This window comes from Callionymus lyra, chromosome 5, assembly GCF_982586985.1.
Source record: "Callionymus lyra chromosome 5, fCalLyr1.hap1.1, whole genome shotgun sequence".
NCBI lineage: Eukaryota > Metazoa > Chordata > Actinopteri > Syngnathiformes > Callionymidae > Callionymus > Callionymus lyra.
In genome coordinates this window covers 7,384,897-7,395,087 of record NC_141822.1, presented here as the reverse complement: position 1 = coordinate 7,395,087, position 10,191 = coordinate 7,384,897, and the positions used below count along the sequence as shown (strand labels likewise).

The 10,191-nt window shown below is 37.1% G+C and overlaps 1 pseudogene; it reads right to left on the bottom strand.

Annotated features, from left to right (window-relative positions):
* Positions 1-4,655: 4,655 nt before the first annotated feature.
* LOC148079187 (O-acyltransferase like protein-like) lies at positions 4,656-9,580 on the bottom strand (annotated as a pseudogene).
* Between the last annotated feature and the right edge of the window lie 611 nt (positions 9,581-10,191).

Here is a 10,191-nt window from a genome sequence, read left to right as displayed (position 1 = left end):
ACCGCAACTTTCTCTGTGCAAATAAGACACGTCGGGGTGCCCCCGTGCTCAAAAAATAAATATTGCATCTCCCACTTTTCCTGGAATCGTCTTTGCTCATCACTAACCTTGCTCTTCACTGCAGGCTTTGAAAAAGACATGTTTGGGGTTGTGGAATATATTTGTATTTAGCCGACGCACGGAGAATACTCTTATTTCTGCAATGTGTGTCGTTCCGCTTTTCCTCCCTACAGCAACACGGCGCTCGCCGTGGAGTTTACAGTTACGGTAGCACAATTAGCCCCGAACGGGCGAACATCACGGAGCATCAGCGCTGGGGTCCAGTGCACCATTTTTGTATTGTTACCGGACCGCTCGTCTCCCCGGCCCGGACCGTTTACAGCGGCGCCTGGGGAGGGAGCAGGGGAGAGACACAGTGACAGAGAGAGTGAGAGAGAGAGAGAGAGAGCGAGCAGGCGGGCGAGCGAGGGAGGGAGGGAGTGAGTAAGTAAGTAAGTAAGTAAGTAATTCTTATTTGTATAGCGCTTTTCTAGACCAGGATCACAAAGCGCTTAAACAATCAAAACAATATTCAATAAAGTATATACTTTAAAGGTCAAGATAAAACTGATAACACAACAGGAGTTCTAGAAAATCAAGGAAAAGCCTGAACAAATAGAAACGTCTTAAGATGTTTCTTAAAGGAGTCAGTAGACTCCATCAAGCGCAAAGAGAGAGGAATATTGTTCCAAAGCTTAGGAGCAACAGCCTGAAAAGATTTCTCTCCTCTGGTCCTGAGCCGTGTGCGTGGAACCATAAGTAGATTCTGATCCACAGACCTCAGAGCCCGAGCTGGGGTGTAAGGCTGGATCAGATCAGTGATGTAAGGAGGAGCCTGACCATGAATAGCTCTGAAAGTAAGAACCAGAATTTTAAAGTTGATCCTGAAATAAACTGGAAGCCAGTGAAGAGTTTTAAGGATCGGAGAAATGTGAGTTCTTCTACTTGAGCAGGTCAGAATTCTCGCTGCAGAGTTCTGAATCAACTGCAGACGAGACAGTACATTTGCCCCATCCGTTTAACTGGAGTTTCCTCCTTTCTCTGTTGATGGTTTTTATTTATTATCTCAATTCTTTTAACTGTTTTAGGTTTTGATGATTTATTTTAGCGTATTCTCTATGTTAAATACAGCTCAAATATTTCACAACAATTATTTCGCACGCATTTCCAATACATTCAATCACAAACTATGCACGTCTAGTTTGCCTATGAAATAAGAAGTTGTAAGTTTCTAATTTCCACTGAACAGTAATGACTTTGTAGTTTTTGTTCTAAAAAGATTTTGTACAGACTAAGCACTTTTTAGTTTGCCTATGAAATAAGAAGTTATAAGTTTTAAATTTCAACTTAATAGTAATTACTTTTGAGTTTTCTTCCTGAAAAGATTTTTTTTTTTTTTTTTACAAACTAAGCACGTCTAGTTTGCCTATGAAATAAGAAGTTATAAGTTTAAAATTTCCACTGAACAGTAATAACTTTTTGGTTTTCGTCCTAAAAAGATTTGTTTTACAAACTAAGCACGTCTAGTTTGCCTATAAAATAAGAAGGTATAAGTTTCGAATTTCCACTAAACAGGAATTACTTTTTAGTTTTCGTCATAAAAAGAGTTTTCACAAACTAAGCGTGTCTAGTTTGCCTATGAAATAAGAAGTTATAAGTTTCGAATTTCCACTGAACAGTAATTACTTTTAATTTTCGTCCTAAATTTTTTTTTTTTTACAAATTAAGCACGTCTAGTTTGCCTATGAAATAAGAAGTTATAAGTTACAAAATTTCCACTCAACAGTAATTACTTACTAGAAGTAAAAAGTTTCTGTCTGACCTGTTCGCTCTTGTTCTGTCTCCTAGGTCCGGATGTCATTTGCGTCCTCCTGGAGAATGGCCCAGAGAAACTGGCCACAGGGAAAAGTGGATTTATCGGAACCCTGGCTGGTCCCCGCCGTGAACAGTCTTCAGTTTCTCCCGATCACCCTCCAGAAGATAACGTTGACATCCACCTCGAAGGACCAAGTTTATGTCAGAGATTTTCTCCCGGACGATCGGAATGAGTAAAGAGACAATTGTTAGAATAACAAACAGAGTCAAAATCCAGATTTTACCAACAGCAAGGAGTGGGGGGCGCTTCTCATGGCTCATCCCAAACCACTGATGTTCCTCTCTCCTTGTTGGCTTTTTATTCGAAAGCTCCAAGGATGAAACACTTGAATACAAATAGTTTGTTCATTTGTTGCTGGACGCAGCCAGCAAAAAACAGTTTTCTGTATGAGTCAGTGAGCGTGGCATAACAGCCTGCACGGGCAGACCACCTTGCATATCTTGTTGAGGTCACTGTATCTTAATGCACAAACTGTCATTTCTCGAGAAACGAAACTCTAACAGGGCACACTCCTTCTAGCTCTTTGTGATCCGCAGCAAGCATGACTACATTTTTATTGTGATAATAAAAGCAACATAAATTCTTTAACATTGTTCTTAAGTGGAGCGAGAGTCACCAGATGTGGTAGCATGACAACATACTGAATAAAGTAAATTTCAGTCAGCAAATATCTGGAACTAAGAATATATTTAAGAGGCTTTACTTAATCCATTGTCAATATGTATAAACACATTTTCATAATTGTTGTCTTTTATGAATAGCAATAGATGTAAACACCTTTTTATAATATAAATAGCAATTAACATAAATTAATTTACATCTTAGTTTAAAAAATGTATTCATTCTTTTTTTTCTGGTGATGTGAAGTGATTCTCAAACTGTGCTAACAGATTTCTGCCTGACTTATATAAAAAAAATGTTGTCCAGCATAGTTATACTTTTGATTGATATCTTGCAGGCGGGTCGCAGCCTTCAGGAGCACTCTGGACCAGCCCAGCAGAGGCAGCCCTACGGTCCTGGCAGTTGGCATGACCATGATCCATGCCATCCCTGCATGGCTAACTCTTCCTTGTTAGCCTTTGATGAACTTTTCAAGACACAATATGCGTGTGGCATCTCCTACGACCAGGAGGAGATGCCATATTCTATGATGACTTTGAAGTGGCAAATCCACTTGGATATAGACATGGTATCCATAAGATTGGAAGTATATACTTTATTTTACAAAATCTGTCTCCAAAGATAAACTCAGCACTTATGAATAGTAATCTTTTGGCTCTTTTTCATACAGAGGACATAAAGAAGTATGGATTTAATGCCATCTTAGAACCCCTTGTACAAGATATGACTACTAGTACTTGAGTTTATGGGAGTTGAAGTTCCTTACTCTGATGAAGCAGTTTATGGAACAATAGCACAGGTGACTGGAGACAATTTGGGATTGCACTCGCTACTTGGGTATGTAGAATCATTCAATTCAAAATAGTTTTGCCGCTTTTTTCTGGTAGACAAACAAACCTCACAGACAATTTTCAGTGATGATGATCCAAGAATAACACTCTGCAATAAAGTACTGCATGGTCAGCATTGCAATGACTTGAAACACTGCCCTCAACATTCGGATTGAAGCAAACATGTTTACTCAATGATTCACAGTACTTTGATGTTTCTGATAACTATGCTGTAGACATTATGCATGACATATTGGAAGGAGTTGGGCAGTTAGAGCTTAAGTTGCTTTTTGGTTACCTATCAGACAACAAAAGCATATCCAAGACAGATATTTGTAAAAGGATATATTCATATAATGATGGCTTTGTTAAGAGAAGAAATCGACCAACCAGAGTTAACTCGGAGCAGACTGGAAATGAAATTGGTCTCAATGCCATTTAAACATTTTGCTTGATCCCGAATGTGCCTTTGATATTTGGAGATGTTGTACAAGAAGGAAATGCACATTGGAGACTTTTGCCGCTTCTACTGCAAATCATGAACATCATATTTTCTCCCGTTGCTAATGATGGTATGACAGTACGTCTAAAGCAGGGGTGGGCAATACGTCGATAGCGGTCGATCGTGACGCTGTTGCGAGTAGATCGCGTGATTTAATAAAATATGATAGAAAGAAAATAGTAAAGAGAGCTCAGATTGGCTGCTGTGCATGTCAATCAAATGGTTATTGCGCCGATTGGTTGACAATTTGATTAACATGTGCAGCAGCCAATCAGAGCTCCTGCCTCATCCAATGAACGCACATCAAAGTTCATATGAATCGAGAATAAAAAGAGCAAAATGTGCGATAGTCATTTTACGATTTTATAATTCAGAAAAAATGATATAGAATTATAAGCTTGTTTTTTTTAAATAATATATCGAACAAAATAATGCGCGTTTGATCGCTTCAGGTTCTTCTCTACGAGAGTCACAGAAACATCACGTCAGTTCCAACAAAGTGAAGCTGCAAGTTCCAATGAAAGCGCAACAAATGCTGGTTTTCCTTTTGTGATCGCGGTCCTTAAAATACACTTATATTAATACACCATCACATGATGACTATTTGTAAATTACCTTTATCTCACAAATATAATACAGGAGAAGGTTTTAGTTTATTCATTGTTTGATGGAGAGCCAGTGGAGGATGGGGGTGATTGGATGGGTTCTTGGGTCTTGTGGGCGGCCGCGTTCTCTACCAATTGAAATCATGGAGAGACTTTTTAGGGTGACCATAGTAGAGGGAGTTTTAATCAACTGCTTTTCTCCACTTGAGAAGAACAAAAGGTTTCTCCACCAGCACAGTCAAAACATAGGCCAGGACAACGGAGAGCACGACGTGACCAAAGTACAAATACATCTAGAGGAGGACAGAAAACACTATTGTTAATACACATTTTCATTTGTTATGCTTTCTAAAAAAAAGTACGTACAACATTGAATTCTAAATAGTGGATTGGAGTTTCTTGTAGAAAAAAAAATATTATCATGATGAAGGGATGAATAAGGTAGCAGGCATAGCACAGGTTTGAAATGGGTACCCAGAACTTCAGTGAAAGGAAGCTCCTGATTAAACTTAGAAACACAATAAAGTATTACTTACACATTTATACTCAACAACAATCAAATTAACTTCAAAATAAAGGTTGCATTTGACAATTTCTCTTTATCAAAGCCTCATTGTTAAGGCGCAACTAATGTCAAAACCTAACTCTCCTGAATCATGTTTCAATTGTTGCAATCGTTCTCCCCAAGATGCAGTAAGTCCCTCATCAAGACCATGTTTTCAACTTATTACTTTATAAAGTCGCTTTGAAATTTCGGCGAATGAGAGGTTACGAGATCGGAGTCCATTATAGTGTAATAATGGCTTCACTCCTCCAGCCAGCTGTAATCACGCTCTGGTTTGTTGATACAACTTCGAGTTTACTGAATTGAAGATAAATGATATGCAACAGTTCACTAACATTGATTTAAATCTGGTGTGATCACTCAGTTGAATGTATGCTGTGTTCAGACATATTAGGTCATGGGACTGTGTGCAATGTCCGGCTAATGAAGCTTCATGAAACACTGTCCTACTCTTTAGGTCTCAGTAGGTCCTGATGAATTATAAATTATCTGTCCTTATTGAAACCAAAATGATTTTGACTGAAGACTCTAGTTGACAGTAGTAAGCAAGGCAGGTTCCAGCCAAACTCCCTTTTATATACCTCCACAGCCTTCCTCACAGGCTAATATGACCCAGGTGACAGCCATCGCCCAGAATGTTCTATGTACACCAATGAAAATGTCATAGATTACTGGTGGATGCTCTGGGACATGTGTGAAGATAGAGTGCAGTCCGCCCATCAACACCAGCACTGACAACGAGCATATCCATCCAAGGGCCACCTGCCACTACAGTAAGAAAAAAAATAATTTACAGAGATTAAGATTGGGTTACACAAGAAGAACATCTCCAATCGCTTACCTTTTTATTTAAAAGCTTTTCCTTTCTTATTTTCAGGTACATTCCAAACATGATTCCAATTAAAAATGGCCCATATCTGGAATAAGGTTTGATATAGTACAATCCAGCAAAATCCTCCTTTGAACTGTAATCACATAAATGTGTACATCTATTACATGTGATTTTATGTTATGTGATATTGAAAAACATAATATGAAAGACTCACTGTTTATAAACCACAGTCGTTACAGTACCAGTCACAATCCCCATCATCAGCAGGGCAACACAGAAAAAATAAAACACAACTTTTTTCCTGACAAAGAAAATGACATTATCAGGGAAAAATATAATTATAAAAGACTGTTGAGTAAAATATATATATATATAAAGAAACAAACAAACATACTTTCTGTAGGCAAGGATCAGTAGAGGGGTTGTGGCAAAGCATTGCATGTCAAGGGAGATGTACCATGTCCAAGGAAGACACTTGGAAGGAGAAGCGGTGACAAAGGTGAACATACACTTTAGAATGATACCAAAGTAAAAAGATGTCATAAAAAATCATTGGTGGATGGGTTTTGATAAACTGACTTACAGGTAAACGGTGTCGGAATAGATTGTTAATCATCAACAGGTTTGTCCACCATGAATCACATTTCAAGTTAATTTCACGCAATATCAGGCCATAAGGTCCCTCATTGAAGACAGAAAAGACGCCAACATGCAGTAAAATAACAAACATATGGAGGGGCTGTATCCTGTAAAGACATTAAAGTAGAAGTAAGTAAAGACCTTTCACATCACTTCACCATTAATTTATATGTTTAGTTTTTGTTCCTAATCTTTAAATCTAACCTTCTGATCCTCTTGAAGAAGTAATCTGCCACAAGACCTACACTCATGGTGTCATCGTTTCTCTCGATTGAGCTCAGGAGACTTCTGGCACTTAACAAACCCCTGAAATAAAAAAAACCATGTTATAATGACACTCAGCTTTTTCAAACAAATATATTCATATAGTTAGATGGTGCCTCACCCCAAAAGCAAAAAAGTGTCCACAGCCAAGGTAAACTCACCCAGGGTTATATTCATAAATGCAAGAAATGCCTTGCTGTTATCTGTGGTTAAAACATCTTAATTTACTTAAATGTAATTCCAATTACTTTCATTATTTATGAGATTGTAGTCATACCAATTAAGTCAATGGGTATGTTGGTCCGATTATGTCCATAGATGATCAATAACATACTAAGTGCTCGGATGCCGTTCAATGATGTGTAGTTATTCTTGACGGGGGAGCTGAAGATTCCCTTAGTTGTTGTCTGTAGAGAGAAGGCCTGAAGAAACTGCTGCAAACAATGTCGTGCAAAGCTCTGCTGCTTTTGCTTGTGGTCTGTAAAACATGTGCAATTATTTTAAATGTCAAATTCAGAGACCTTTGGACATCTATGGATGAAATAAAGAAAAAAAAACATTTTGGAACAATAAGGAAAGAAGTCACACGAACTTTACTATGAAAATCAGCTAAAACACAAGATTCACTAAAAATTGGAGGCCACATAAGAAAAAAAAAGTTCAGACTGCTTTACCACCAGATGCCACTTCCCACTTTTGGCATTTGTTTCAAAGACAGGCGTTGATGTGAATGCCAAGCATCATTTCACTATCAAGGCACATGCTGTAACAGAAGTAAACTAACTAAAAGTGACTAACAAGACAAAAAAGAACATAATAATCTGCAGTTGAATGAACAAGAAAATATCAGGCGTACACTCAAACCCAGATTCAACTTACTGTCTTCTTGCAAACTGCCAAGGATCTTTTCAGAATTTGAGGAATCATTCATGTCTAAATCTCCATGAATTTGCTCTTGATCCAAGAAGGAAGGTACCTCTGCTGACAGTTTTCTTTTCATATGTTCCTTCAGCACAGCAGTAATCAGTGTTGCAACGAGAGGAAGGGCAACCAAAACACAACAAAGGACCCTGTGAGAGAAAATATAAATGAATCATTTAACTGGTAATGATCAAGATTTAACTAGTCAGGGGGAAGACAAGACAGACAGGCACTCAAACTAACTGATGGACAGGTAAATTAAGCTGATGCAATAAGTGAAGTTTCATTATTTTTGAAGGAACCTTCTTTGTGAAAGTCTGTTTTATATGGGGACAGACAGGCTGAAAGACGAAAGTCACCTCGTTGGTGAAGGTCACGAAGGTTTGTGAATTACAATGAATATAAGATTAATATAATAATACGAGACATTTGTGTAAAACAGAACTGCTGAAAGGTATTGGTCTGGAGAGACTAACATATATATCCAAAGGAAAGAGAAAGGAATTCCAAAATTTCTGGAAACCATATATGAACATAAGAAGAAAGGAATGCACGAATAGAAAATGTATAACAACCTCGCAAATTTTGTTGTATTATACTTTTCTGTTTTTGAATAGGACTTTTTTTTTTTGTGAACATGAATTTTTATGTACATATACCGTGCAGGTGTGAGTGAGTGGACGTATGCCTGTTTTTTTGTTTAGTGTCTAATAAATGTGTTTTTGTTTTGTATTCTTTAATATGAGAAAATGACAATAAATATATATTTAAAAAATATTAATAATACGAGAATTATTTCACAAACATAATTTCTTTTTTTTGGGGCCATTTGTGTATGGTGTTTGTTTACTCACAGACAAGTTATTCCGGAAGCATCTGGATCAATAACAGACGACAAACAACTTGTCTTCACTACATCCTTTGTAGAATTGTTAACTAGAATTAATGGTAAAAGAGGAATAAGGGATACCTCTCCAAACTTGAGCCTCCCTTGAAATCAAAAAAGGGAATAAAAAACTTATTTGATTATTGACAACATGTTTGTCAACTACATAATACATTGTTAACTTACCTTCAATCACCAGCGTGTTTACCTCTGTGTCTTTGCATGAGTCAGGAACACAAATCCCCACAAAAAACAGGAACTCTCCCTGTGGTGAAAATTTATTTTAGAAAATCCCCAAATGATAATAATTAAAACACACATTATTAGAAGAAAAAAAAAACACCACACAGAGGGAAAATAATTAAAGCACAAGGTTTTAAATGACTTTGACAAATCATGTTTAATTCAAAATGGTTGAAGCAGATTCTACTCCTTGATTTAATTTGGAACCACAGTATGATGTGTGTTATTTTGTTTATTTTGAAAGTTAAAGATATTTCACCCGAATCCTCTTTTCTCCTCTCCCTGGGGCTTCACTTTGTACCCTTGTATTTGGATTTTGGATATTGGACTTCGCATCTTGCCTGAGTATTTAAGTTGTTTTTTGGGACGGTTTTTGACTTTTCTGTTTAGTGTTCAGAACCCCTTTCCTGGTTTTTCCTTCTTCTTTTTATTCCCTTTATTGGTAGACAATTTGGTTTTGGACTCTGGTAATTATGTTTTAAGATTTGGACTCTTGTTTGTGTTTGAACTTTGTAATATTAAATTGTACTATTTACCTGTTTTGACTCTTACTCGCACTTGTGTTCTGTTACATATAGATTTTGACAGCCTTGTTTTATCTTCTGTTTTGTATAATTACCTGTTTCAGAAATACTTTGCAGTATTGTCCAGAGAAAGAAGTAGCGTGGGCAGAGCGACATTCCGACATCAAGCCAGGTTGGTTGATGTTGCCTCCTTTTACGTTGCTTCCCATCTTTCCATATGAATCATACACTGTAAAGAGGTCACATTTTTACACAAGAAGATGCAAAAGTTACTTTCACTTATTTTATTTATAAACCATGTATGTTTTTAGTCAGTATGTGTTTTGCGGATGCCACGGCTGCCAAGAGTTTGTTGATTATTTATTTCGTTTAGTTGGTTTTTATTTTCTTGAATGTCTGTTTAAGTCTTTAACTGTTTTAAGTGTTTAATGTCTGTTAAGTTTTCATGTTTTGCATCGTGGGTCAGAGAGGACCACAATTTAATTTATACTGTATGTCTTAATACATGCATATTTGACAATAAAAGAACTTGACTTGACTTGACACTTTTGCCCTCTAATGCATTGTTTCTGGTTGAGTTTACGGTAATTTTAGGTAATTAAAATCTTTCACGTTGGAAGTGGCGGCGAGATTGCACCAGAGATCCGCTACTGACTGTTTTTTTGACCAATCTGATCGTTACTGACGGCATACAGTTATGAATTCTTTTTTTAAATCTTCAATTCAGAAACTGACATCTAACCCACACTCAATTCTGCTTTTCCACAATTTTCAACAGCATGAACAGTTTCTAACTGACTATACTTTGTGGATTTGATTTGATTGACTGCTCCTCAATGGATGA